The sequence below is a fragment of the Trichomycterus rosablanca genome, chromosome 20 (assembly GCF_030014385.1).
Source record: "Trichomycterus rosablanca isolate fTriRos1 chromosome 20, fTriRos1.hap1, whole genome shotgun sequence".
NCBI classification, from domain to species: Eukaryota; Metazoa; Chordata; class Actinopteri; order Siluriformes; family Trichomycteridae; genus Trichomycterus; species Trichomycterus rosablanca.
The window spans coordinates 5986852-6001093 of NC_086007.1; the positions used below are offsets into that span (position 1 = coordinate 5986852).

Here is a 14242-nt window from a genome sequence, read left to right on the forward strand (position 1 = left end):
CCCCTGTTGTGGTGTGGTTAGCTGTTTACTGTGACTTTGCTTACTTGAGGTTGTACAAATATAAACTGCTAATTCTTCTGGTTTGTCAGTTTTTTGTTGTGTTTTAGTTTCTTGTGTTTTATTTCAGTTTACTTGTTTGCCAACCTGTCCGCGCTTGTTGCTAACAAACTAGCTAACTTATGAGACGTTAATAGTTCAAACGTAAATAATTAGTGAAAGGTACACCAGTTAAACAAGCTTTCCATCAGACTGTAAATGTTGTTGCCTATTCTGTATTAAACACCTGTGATTAGCTTGACAAGCGTGGGAAATAATTTCTTGGTCTTTTAGGATCTACAGTTCAGCAGTGATAAGCCTTACCTTCAGTGGTCAGCATAACAAAAGAGTTAAGATGTTGGGCACCGATTTAAATACGAGGATAAAAACTTAACCTTGAAAAAAATGTAACCTTGAACAAACTTTCACTTGTCAATTGTTTTGTTTGTACCAAAAAAACACATCTTCTGATCTGTAAAATTACACGTTCCAATAAAGTGTTCAGAACTTGGGGTCAGCCGCTGTATGGCGCCCTTGGAGCCAAGAAATGAAGGGCCCTATTCAAAGGTCCAACAGTGGCTGCATGGCAGGGCTGAGATGCAATGCTTAACCTCCTGATTGATAGCCCATAGTTCCCTCTACGTGGCTACTACAGTTCCACCAATACAATATGTAGTAATAAGAAGTTATACAGCATTCTGTACGTTTTCCTAACTTTCGAATTACTTTCCTGTATTTTTTAATTCATTTAACATTTAAATCTAAAAAGCATCATCAAAACAACCACAACATTGCTGCAGTCAGCTTTTTAAAAACAATACCATAACTTTAGGAGAAAGGTTTTTTTTTTCATAACTAACAGTTGTTGGGTTTGGAATAAAAACAAATCTGTCTTCTCTCTTCTCTTAGAAACAGGACGCTTGACTTTTTATTGTTTTGCTGCACATTAGCTGCTTCTTTCCTTTTGCCTCTAGTCTCATCAGCACTGGAGCTGTCCGTCTGGAATGTAGACACAACTGAGCAAAACATGCTCCAGAAGGCTACTTCAGTTTCACTGTCTCTTCTTTAACTTATGGTGCTCATGGAGGTCTGTGATCATGTTGATAGTGCAGATGTACTTCCCTCCACTATCTGTCCACACGCATGTGGAGAGGTGTTAATAATTCATGGTTTCCTGCCTCCACACAGAGCTGCTCTTTTTTTCTCACAGCCAGCGTTTAATCCTCTTTGTTGAAATTAACAAAACAAACCAGCGCCTGGGCACAAGGAGTGGGCACAGCAATGTTTCACTAAGCCTGTGGGCTTTGGTTCTCTTTGGAGTTGAGACGCCTTTGTCATAATTCTCCCATTTCTGAGCTGTATGAAGTGTCACGCTGTACTTTAAGCAATACAGAGTTTTGAATCTGATCTCCAGCCACAGCCTATAGCCTGATTACAATGAACAAGAGTTTTGACATGATTTATTGTTTCTGTGTTGAGAACAATCGGCTTTTTCCTTACACACATAAACCTGGTGGCAGTTGTTGAATTTCTAAAAGATATGTGATTTTTATATATCAACCTTATGTAACACTCAAACATTTAAGGTCTTAAGGCTTCTTTATACCTTCAGCATCATATGTCATGCAAATAACAAAACAACACTTGCTTAAAGTTTCCTGAAAGATGGCTGTATCTGCTGATTTGCTTGTAAAAGTAGAATTGTCGAGTATGGAATATAGACATCAGCATTACCAGAACTTTGCAATTGCAAACACAGAAGCATTGAAGAAAGAAACAAGTGTATTTTTTTTCCTCCTTGGCAATATTGACTTGAACAGCACCTTATAGACTGCAAAATAAACTCTATGAACTTTCCCTGATTCTGACGTCCTTGAACAGCCTCCACACTCTGACTGTGTGGTATACGGGTCATTGTTCTAAATCATGTGCATTGAATTATTGTAACTAGTTTTTGGGAGGAAAGAAACATCTTTTGTCTTTACTGAGATTGAGGCATTGACCTCCAGTAGTACAATTGAGCTGGGGTATGGAAGTGCAATCACTAAACTGGCATATCATGTGGAATTATAATTCTATCAAAAGCTGCCATTTCTCCCACAGATAGGATGAGATTGGCCCAGAATGAATGAATATTTATGGATATGTGGTATTAGAGATGTTTAGTTCCTGATTCAGATTCCAGTTTTACTTGTATGTCTGTGCATGTGTGTTTACGTGGGAGGTTATATAAGTACCTCTAGTACCAGCTGACTCTTTAGCCTGGTTATAAGACATAACTGTGGCTTTAATTGCAGCAGCATATTCATTTATTAATGTTGAAATAAATTTGGCACTAAAAGTAATAACCCAAACAGCATGCTTATTCTTTGTGTCTGGTACAGTTAAAAAGATAAGACATAATCAGCAAATATCCTAACGCTTAATAATAATAATAATAATAATATTTTATTTAATAAGCGCCTTTCAAGACACCCAAGAACACTTTATAATAAAAATAATAAAATACAAAGACAAAGCAACAAATAATCATTTAATCATTTAAAACTCAAACCAGTGGTGACTTTAGTCAATAATGTTCATGCAGAAGCCCAGCTGGCTGGTAGCAACGCTGGTATTCAAACTCTGGATTTCTAGCGTACTTTACTTTTCTCTAGCGTTATCGTTATACTTATTTTAAAATTTATAAATGACATTTGCTTTTTTTAATTGACAACTTTTGTTTTGGTGCTCCCAGAGTTTTAAATATGTTACTTTTTAAATAACCATGTTATTACTTATTTAAAACTTAAGCACTTCATGTGAGCTGTAACATATTGGTTATTACTATATGATCTGAAAAGTTTTAAATAGACTCAAGATAGTGAACTGAGCGCTAAGTGTGATTAGCTCATGCCCATTTAATTCTCTCTATCTCCTCCTAGGTTATCAGAAATGAAGTTAAAGCATGGCACTGCTTTGTACAATGGAAAATGACTGTAAATGTGGACTGTATAGTAATAGGATTTACAACTGTTGCAATTACTGTGTAACTTTTTTACCAGAACTCAATTATTTTAGATGGCAGCGATTCTCGAGGCTGGCCATGACTATATGAACTGATTAAGATTATTTAAACTAATATACAATTATTTTCTAGAGTTATATTTGGACCATATGTTTACATAATAACAAATGTAATCCGAACCAGAGAATGGTTCTGAGTTTATACCAACCATGTGGTTATATTTGCATTCCAAGCCATATAAAAAAGCAAACCCAAAAAGTTGTTATTTGGTAATTTGCAGTGAGCAAGATAAAATGCTAGTATGACACAGCTAGGGGGAAAAAAACATACGCTAAGGATGTTAATGATTCACTGACTCCTGATCATTCCTGTTCCACCAAGGTCAACACTGGTTGATAAGTTTGGTGTGGAGGAACTCAACCCTATAAAACACTTTTTATGAATTGGAACATCGATTGTTAATCAGGACTTCATTCATTCTCACAACTCACAAATGCTCTTTTAATATAATATAATCTTTTAATATCTAGAGGCACATTCCAATATCTTTTTGGAATCCTTCATAGAAAAGTGGAACTGAATTTGAATTCCCTTGCTTTTAAAATGAGACATCCAACAAGCTCATGGTCAGGTGTCCATATACTTTTAGCCAATTAGTGTACACATATTGAGACATATTTCATATCCAATATGTAACACATGACAGGTAACTGAAATAAAACATGTCATTATTGTCACCGGCCTAGCAGGATGTTCTCAAGGGACAACACAACACCTAGTGGTCTCTCTCTCTCTCTCTCTCTCTCTCTCTCTCTCTCTCTCTCTCTCTCTCTCTCTCTCTCACTCTTTCTATCATTCTGTCTAACAGTTGTGTGCAACCGCAATTTAAAAGTGCCAGCTACCAGTCAGGCTTTCCATTTTAATAGTGGTGTGTTCTCCAGGGCTTGATGTTTGATATTCAAGCTCAGACATCAGGGTAAAAGGGGCAGTCAGTGTCACCCTGTGTTTTGTCCTTCATATGAAAAATGACCTGTTATTATTAAATCCATTAGCGTGTTACTCTTCAGCTCTGTACGTCTTTATGTAGATGCTCTGATTTCTCCTGCTCATATTGACACGTCCTTCATGACGAGTTTAGAAACAGCAGGAATGTGAAACCACAAAGCAACCATGCTGAGAGAAAAGTGAGAAATATAAAACTCTATTACGACCCCACCGAAGCGTAGTTGAGTTCTAATAACTATATGGAATGGTAGACACTGTAACGGCAGCCTGGAGTGTAATATAATGTGTAGAGGAAGCAGAACTCCTGAGCGTAATTTCCTTTCCACCCACCCACACACACACAATCATGCATGCTCAGGTAGGAAAGCAGCCAGCTGATGCTCTCCTGCTTCTGTACGAGTTATGGGAAGCAGAGTTGCTCTGCTTATGGGTTTTTCTCTCCTTCAAGTGTGACTGAGAGTCCTGGGTCCAGATTTACCGGACCGAAAAGAAGTTAAACTTTCTCACAACCTGCTGCTTATGTGGATTTGATTCACAGAGCTTTTTTTAATGTTTATGCTGGGACCCCATCTTGGTTTGCCTGACATGCTGCACTGGTCACAGAATCTTTTGTAAAACATTAATAAGTTCCCACTCATGAATATTTTAAAATAATGAATAATGTCTTTTAATCTTAGTCTGTATATTAAGTTTGGTGCTCCTTTGACGCTCATGAAAATACCAGCCTTGTAAAATGCACCTCTCTGTGCTTGCTTTCATGGTGATTGGGCTTAGAACATTTGTTCGGGTTTGATGATTGTGTTGAGCCAAAATGTGAAGCAATTAAAATAGAGTCACTGGCCAAAAAAGGCAAATAAGCCCTGCTCCAATCTCTTCATTATTAGATAAGTGATGCCAAATGTGTATGTGGGAATGAGGAATCAGTGTTTTCCTTTGAATCCACTGCTGCTCAGAGTGCCTGAAACAATAAGGGCTGGGAACAATGGCAAATTCAGTTGTTTGCTTTCTTTTCCATCAGTGTGCTAACAACTTTATAGAGCACCCTGTGGAGACTGAAGGTTTCATGTGCAGCAATAACTTTTCTTATGGGCAGACATTACTGCAGCTCACGATGGGTTGTGTTTCTAAATGTGTGCATGGCTACACAGTAATACCTAAATTACTTTTTTTTTTTTTTTAGAACTGTGTACTATGACTGTGACAAAATATTAACAAAGTACACTTTTTTAACCAGTTATTATCTGATGAGACATCTAAGCATACCGATTTTGTTATCATAATTTAACTTTATATAGAGTTTCCTATAGTATCTCACTCACTCCCACTCCAATCCAATCAGGGTCCCAGGGGGTGCTGGAGCCTATCGCAGCTTTTTCAATGGGCGCAAGGCACACAGTAACACCCTGGACAGGGCGCCAGTCCATCGCAGGGCACACACACACACACACACACACACCTGTTCACCTATAGGGCAATTCAGTGTCTCCAATTAACCTGACTGCATGTTTTTGGACTGTGGGAGGAAACCGGAGCACATGGAGGTGTCAGTTTTCCTCTTCTCATTAAAAGAATATCTTGTTATTTTTACATATACATCTTTGATTTAAAAACGATTTGCAAATCTAGTGTGTGCTTTCCTTTGTTTTCTGTCTGTGTGAAGTTTGGTATGGTCACCTCATATCTCATAAGTTTCTCATGAACACTTGGGTTTGCTTTCTCCATGCCAGTGAATGTCATATTGTGTTTTCTGTCCATTTGTGTCCCTGTACATTGTTTCCTATACTAACTAATCTAAAATGTACCTGTTTGGAGGACTGGTTGATGGTAGAATTGGGGTTTAGAAAAACGCTGTGTGTGTTGTGAGTTCTGGTTTGTTAAATAAATTGTATTTTCTATTTCATATGATTGTTCTAGTGACCCCATATACTTGGATGTGCTGTTGAAGTAGAAACTTTGCATGAAACTCTGCTGGAGATGAATGTAACCAGTTGTTGGGGTTTCCAAGCTCTTGTATATTGAACAGGGTAGTTTTGTTTCATGTTTAGCTAGCTTCATGTTTTCTCAGGTAGCTGTTCTGTGATTTTTTTTCAATTTACAGATTTAAATAGAGTCTGTTGATGCATGCTCAATAATCCAGGTACACAAATCCACAAAGTTGAATCAGTTCATCTGGACACAAGTTTGTTGTAGAGATACGTTTCGTCACTCAATCCGAATGACTTCTTCAGTCTGACCTTCACGTATCTCTACAACAAACTTGTGTCCAGATGAACTGATTCAACTTTGTGGATTTAAATAGAGTATTACTGTTTTGCTATCTATAACATAAAATCTAAAAAAATGACCAGTATTATATGATGGGACGTTTTTCATTAACGCTCACATCTGTCAGCTGCGTGCACCCCTCACACCACAGAGCTTAATAGGCACATTTCAGTCACACTTAGACTAATGAAGCTGCCATCTAATTGCCACTGAACACGAGTCCAACACTAACAGTGTTTTATGGGGGTATTTTAAAGTGCTGATTTGACGGTGATGTGTGATGGATAGGAGCTGGAATATTTTACTGCACGAGAACCTGTCACCTTTGCCTTGCCATTAGAAGCCTCCCTTAACTTTTTACACTGTCTTACACACACACACACACACACAGGACCCAGACCGCTTCACCTGGGAATCAAAACCAGGACCTTCCTGCTATGAGGCGATAGTGCTACCACCATGTCACCCTACTGAATCATAAGTCTACTAGTTCTTTCCCAGACCCAAAACTTGGTTGCCCGTTAAATTACTACATAGATACCCTGTTTAAATAATGTCTTTTATTGACATTGTTAAACTGCAGACTTAGTAACGAAGGGGCATTAAAGGTCACTGTGAGGTGAAACCACCAGCATTGATTAGGAACTCTTGGTACTCATTTATTGTCTCATTTAAGCTGTTATTAAATCACTTATGTGATTCAGCAGGGTTGTGCGTCTAGTATTAATAGCTCCATATCAATCCATGTTGTTTGGAATGTGATGTACATTTCATTATCAGGTGTCCCCTTACTTGTCATGTATTGTTTCTAAAATGTGCTGCAGATCAAATACAGTTTTTGTGTTTTTGCCTTTTTTCTGTGCACAGCAGGAATCATACAGCCTGTTTAATCCAGCTGTGAAAAAAATGTACACTGTTCGATTTGAAGGACATGCTGCTTACCTTCACTGTTTAGCTGCAAGATCTAGTTATAGATTCAGTCAGGAAATTAGCCAAGTGACTCTGCCAACTTTGTCTGACTGAAATCCTGTTGTGATGCTAGATAATATGGTTTGAAATCACACAGTAAGATCACGCATGACTGTTTTTATCACATTACTGCTTCACTATCCCACTGGTCCATTCCTGATAAAGAAAAAAAACTTATGTCATTTAGTTATCATGCCTATCTGAAAATTAAGTCTTGATTAAGGATGTCACTAGAATAGATTTTGCACACTGCACAGGTCGCACTGTAACCACACATGAAGTTCCTCCAGTTATTTAAGTGTTACTATCCAGTCCTATTTTACTGCAGTAGTTAGAGAGGCTGACACTCTCTGGGCCAAACTAGTCATCCTTCACTTCCAATCAGAGCTGAAACACTGATTCCTGTGCAGTCTCCACATGGCGTCTCGCTCTGAGCACTTACCTCAACCCGCTGTGGGCTCCATGTAATAAAACTTTTAAGAGATAAAAACTTTTTTTCTATTTCGGGGTCACCATTAGGCTGAATAATGCATGGCTTTGGGGAGGAGTATTCCAGGGTCTGTAAAGAACAAAAACACAGTCTTACATTAAATTATACATCATTATTGCAGCTGGTGAGGTTTCTGCTGACATACCGTTACTGTGTGCCCCCATTGTGTTTCAGATTTTGGCCTTGTCCAATTTATGGAATGGTGAACAGTGGCACTGAGCGTATAAGCTGAGCGTGGACTTGAGAACAGGGATGTAAAATTATTCTGTATAATTTAATTTGGGCTCGGTGGGTAGCACTGTCTCCTCACAGCAAGAAGGTCCTGGATTTGATTCCCAGGTGGAGCGGTCCGGGTCCTTTCTGTGTGGAGTTTGCATGTTCTCCCCGTGTCTGTGTGGGTTTCCTACTGGAGCTTCGGTTTCCTCCCACAGTCCAAAGACGTGCAAGTGAGGTGAATTGGAGATACAAATATGCCATAACTGTGTTTGATATTAAAATTTGTGAATTGATGAATCTTGTGTAACCAGTAACTACCGTTTCTGTCATAAATGTAACCAAAGTGTGTAAAACATGATGTTAAAATCCTAATAAATAAATATATATTTTACAATCTATACAATATATACTTTACAATCATTTGAATGTGTTTTTGTAGTTTTACTTTTTGTTTTCTATTGTGGCTTTTGGCAATGCAATATTTGCTATGTAACTGCTATATAAATACCAGTAAAATTTTCATTCACGTCACTAAGCCATCATCGCTTTGTGACGGTTGGCTGCACAGATGGGTCAGTTTTCTCCAATGCCATAAGTCTCATGTCCCTTGTAACAAACTAGCCCCTGATAATGCAATTCACATTGTTATGTTGTCAATCCAGCTTATTCTTGGTCTTCCTCATCTTTTCTTAAGTCCTGTCATAACAGTCACTGTCTTCAATGTTGTCATTCCTGTTCTGGCTATCTAGTAAGATTGCTCAGTGGTCATCATCTTCCTCCATTTGATTTTTAGCAGTTTTTTGATACACTTGTTATCAAAAGCCTGAATGTGTCTATTTTCCTCTTTGTCCAGCCTTTACATTCATATATGGCTACTGGTCTGACCAAGGCTTAAAATGAATTATAAAATTAGAGTCAAGTTGAATAATAATAATTATTATTATTTCTATCTTTTTTTATGCATTTTCTCCCCATTTTCCTCCCGATTTAGCGCACTCAATTTGTCTTCCGCTGCTGATGGATACCCAACTGCATCCGAGGAGAGCACGTCGCTGCACACGCCTCTTCCGACACGTGTACAGCCCTCCTCTTCTCGCCCCTGCTTTCTGCACAGGCGTCTCTTCCGCCAATAAGGGTCCTTACACAGCGTATGAAGACCCACCCACCCACACATAGTCCGCCCCCCACCCTGCAGATACGGTGGCCAAATAGTATCTGCTGCAGGCACTGCCAATTGTGCCCGCCAGATGGCGCCCAGCCGACCGGTGGCAACACCGAGTTTTGAACCGAGGAGTTCAGAATCTCGACGCTGGTGTGCTAGCAGGACATCCCGCTGTGCCACCTGGGCACCAACTTGAATAATTTTTAACATTTTAAATTATTAATATGGCCATAACAAAACAGACACATCCAAACAAATGGGAAAATGACAACGAGCGATAAACAATGTTATTCACAAACCAAGCAACAAAACTAGGCAGAGGCCACTGACAGTAACTATTTTAATAGCAGAAAACTTTATACTAACAGACAAGTCATTTTTTCTTGGGCCTACCAGAGGTCAGTTTTATTTTCATTTATTTAAACACTGAAGGCCAAGACATGCAAAATTAAACCGAAATATTTTGTAGCCTCAGGCCACCTTTGACAGCTGCTTAAACCCTGTGAAAACCTTGTGTTAAAGTATGCTGGATGATATTGTGTGAACAGTAAAAGACTAAGACCAGGATTAGCAGCAGAAGCTGCAGTGGTTGTTCCTAGGTAATTAGAAGACTTGTCATAACCTCAGCTCTGATCACAGCTTTGAGAGTAAGTGGAGAAACTTCTTATGTTTAAGAGGCTTATAGAGCTCAACATCTCGGTCTCTAATGCTAAAAATGCTTGACTAACTCTGCAACAAATGAAAGGTTGAACGAGAAGCGGGAAACCTTTCCATCAAGATGTTTGCTTGTCCTGTCTCTATACAGCAGCGGAGGAAAAGCTCAGCAGAATCTCTCACTAGTACATAATTAAACCCCTGCTTAAGCAGCAGCGGGAGAACTTCGCATGGGATTAGCCTGTCTTGTTGACTTACAGGAGGAGAGTGTGCAGTGTCACAGACAGGAAGCACAAATGCAAATCAAATCTCACATTTGCTTTTACAGGCTTTTTGCCACCAGCTACCTTTGTTTACTTAACTGTTTGATTAACCAGTTGAAACAGAGTGCTTTAAAGTGCCACTACCAAACACGGCTCGTCAGCAAACACACAACAATCCGAGGCTCAAATCACAGCTGTGTTATCGGCCCGTTGAGATTCTACACGGACATGTGGCCAAAACAGCCTAGCCATTGGAGGGTGCACTTGTCAGTGCACTCTTAATGTCAGTCCCAAACCTGGAGAAACATAGCAAGGTTGCTTCACGAAGAGCTTATGGTTGAAAAAAATTGTGCCAAGTCTGCTATGTGGACCAGATCTATTGTGGCGACCCCTAAAAAGTGTTTAGGGCTGCACAGGGGCTTTGTGGGTAGCACTGTCACCTCACAGCAAGAATGTCCTGTGTTTGATTCCCAGGTGATATGATGGGTTATGTCTGGGGAGGTGGTGGCCAAAGACTTGTGATAGAGTGGGCCTGATTTAGGGTATTCCCACTATGTGCCCAGTGTTTCCCCTAGGAACCGAACCCGTTGTGGTGGGTTCGGTTCCTATGGGTGATGATAACGCGGGTGATGAAAATAATTGAAATGTAAATATGAATAATCTTTACTGAATAATAATGAATGTTTTTATGTTGCATATGTTTGGTTTGGTTTATATAGTAGCTGTTATGTTTACAGTATTACATGAATACTACAACTCTAGACATTTAAATAGTTACATAAAACAATTATATGTGGAAGTCAGAGTTAATAATTTCCTCCCTGATGATATTATTACAACTGTGTTCTTTTTCTCCTTAATTACCTTATAAGACTTTCATTTAGCTACTAATGGGCTGTAATGATGAATTAATTCAACCCAACAGTGCTCACACTGATGGATGAAGATAACGGTTCTTTTATTATTTATGTGTAATACCTTCAATTAATCTACACTGTCTTTTAGATTTGGAATCATTTAGCAGGGCAATTTGCGGTCCTGACATTAGACTTAACTGCTCTCTGTACTGACATGAAATTTTTCATATGAAGACCAACTTTATTTAACTTTATTCAGCTTGATCTAAAGCAGTTAGGACAGACTTTCTTTTTACAAATTTTAACAAGTCGAAAGCACTTATTTCATTTTATTGAGCGCTGGGATTAATTGTGTTTAATAAAATAAAATGCACTAATGTTTATTTATTGACTACGCTATTACACTGTTTTATGTTACTTTTTTATTATTAATTGTTCTTTGTACAGTTTCATGTATCTCACTTTTTGTTTCACCTTTCGAAAAACATAGTCAGCAGCCTACAAGAAATGTCTTCAGCATGACAGAATGAATAAGTGAATGCATGTTGCTGTGGAATGGTGTCTGGATGTGTTCCTGAATCAGCTCCAGATTTAGCTTGACCCTGATTAGAATGAAGTGGTTACTAAAGATCAGTAATTAAATAAACAAAATGAGACACAGTTTATTGTCAATTTCATTGCTCCACTGTTTTAACAGAGCTACTGTATGTTAGCAACAACTAGGCAAACAGACTTTGTTGTTAACCTTTACAAATAATGAAGTATTTTAAATGATTTGAAAAGGGAAAATGACGTTTAGTTTATTTAATACAATGAGTATCATTGATTACTGACATGTGAGGTTCCTTACTGCTCTCTGTATGACATTGTAAGTTTATCCCAGTATTGCTGTCATTTCATATTGTTACTGAACCATACCTAAGAGCACTGACATTTTTCTACAGAGCTGATGGTAGATTTCATATTTTTTATAGAATGGAAAACCTCAAACCTCACCAAAAATCTCAAACTCTGACTGAAAACAAACGGATGTAAATACACCAAACAACTCAGGCAGAAATAGCTCTTTTCATCACTGTCCTCTGTTGGGGATTTTCCTATCATTTATAGCTGACAACGGAAACTTGACTTCAAACGACAAACTGAATAAAAAGTTTTAAGATTCAAGGAAAAAGAAACAGAAGTAACGAGCAGCTGAGTAGTATTAGTGTAATATTGTCTCTGTATCTCACGTTTAAGCTGCGGTGCACCAAGCTCATTTCAACACAGCGCTGGCCTCCTTTGCATGTCTCATATTGGATTGGATTGGACTGTTTATTGTCCAATTTATCACACTTGCTTTGTCTGGCCTGAAAAAATATCGGCTCATCTCTGAATGCTTAAGGCCCGGTGCGATGGAAATTGCATGTGAAGAATATTAAGTAAGCGCTGTCCACATGCATGCCTGGACGAAGCCAAATTGACTTATAAGCGAGAGCCAGCTAGATTAAATCAAACAGAATAAATGCAGTTTGAGTGTAGAATCGGAGGCAAACGCAGTGTAAAAAAATCATTTTCATTTGGTTATGATGAGTAACTCTTCTTTAACGGCTTATTCTGATGTACGTTCATTTTCAGGTGAAATCAATCATCACAGCACAAAATTATTATTATTATTTCTTTTAAATTTCTTTAACCCTTTACTGCTCTGCTCAATCATTTGGTTAAACTTACTTTGAGTCTGAATACTTGGGTAAAAATAAGCTGTATTAAATAATCTTGTTTAGGTTGTATCTACTCCTGGTTGAAACTCAAAAATACTGGTATGACACGGTGGTTTTAAGAAAACAGCCTTTCTAACCTTTATATCAATTTAAAGCTGCAGCTGAAAAATCATCCATAAAAGTTGAATTTTTGTGATCATCTCAACTGTTTGGTAGAAGCTTGTTAAAAAAAAACTGTGTGCACTAGTAAAACAATATTAGCTGTTTGTTGTTGGTATACTCCCAAGAAACTAAGAAATGCAAATAAATATTTTTTTTACATTATTTTCTAAGTGAGACCATTAACGAGTTAAATGACTTTTCAATTAAATTAGATGAAGAAAAAATCTGTAAGCAGTGGGTCTTACATTAGGAGTGATTTCATCATCCAAACTCCACATCTTTGAGCCAGTAATATCTGATTTAAAATGAACATTTCAGGCCTCATTTTTTCTAAGCATTGGCGTAGATTTCTGGCTGTCACACCGCTCAGTGCAACACAACCTGCTAGTAAAAATCTCAACTGCCCTCGCTGTCCACTGTGTCTTTACACTTCTTTTCACTGTGGGCCGACACAGAGTGGCACAGTGTCAGAAATATGACAGACACGTCAGTTTTGAGCGATGGTGAGAGAAGTGCACGTCCAGGCTGGATTAAGAGTTTAATGACTGGTAAAATTGTAGCACTTGCATTCAAGGTGACCCTGCTGAGCAAAAGCTGAAGCCTGTGGTGGGCTGACCATAATCTGTCCTATCTCTCTTCCCTAATAGCTGTCACACAGCACTATGCATCGTCACCAAGGTCCAAGCTGTGCAATTACACCTTTATTGGTATTTGAAAAGACTGCACAATTCATTTACCCACAACCCTCTCCCCAGAGACACAAGGTGTGATGTGTATAGATCATAGTTACAGATCAGATCTAGGGCACCAAGGATAAAATGCTGTTTCTCCATGTAGTAGCCTGATCAGTTATTATTTGATATGTAATCTAAGTCAGGGTTGTTGTTTTTTTAACTTTTTTCAAGCAACCCACATTTTGTCCATGATTTTTTCTTGTGACCCAGGCAACACAAACAATTCATCAAAACAAAACACTAAACGAAATATATGTAAATAATAAAAATGGTTTCAATCTGGTCTATTAGCAAGATGGATCAGTGTCCTTAGGGCCTTGCTCAGGGACCCAACAGTGGCAATGGTAAGGCTGGAACCAGCAATTTTCTGATCATGTGTCTGGTACCTTAACCACTAAGCTCTAAGTATTTCCTAATGGATAATTAATTTTATACACTTGTGAGCAGTGGGTGTGGCAGAAAGACCTGAACTCCACTGTAATGCAATTTCCAACTGTAACCAATATAATTTAAACAAATTAGGGTCTTGCTCAGGGGCCCAACAGTGGTAGTGGTGGGGCTTCAATCAGTCACCTTCTAACCATTAAGCTTCTGCTGCTTTTTTGAGTTGTTTCATGAAGTGAGTGTGTTGGCATTTACCTATGTAAAAGGATGCTGGTTCAAACCCAACTACCACTTTACAATTGTAATTTGCTTTGAACCAAAGTGCCTACCAAATT

General features: G+C 38.4%; 1 protein-coding gene across 6 annotated transcripts in view; it reads left to right on the top strand.

Moving 5' to 3' along the window:
• The window catches only part of robo2 (roundabout, axon guidance receptor, homolog 2 (Drosophila)), a 413761-nt gene that overhangs the window by 62519 nt on the left and 337000 nt on the right, over nucleotides 1-14242 (top strand). The gene's annotated exons all lie outside the window — the stretch shown is intronic.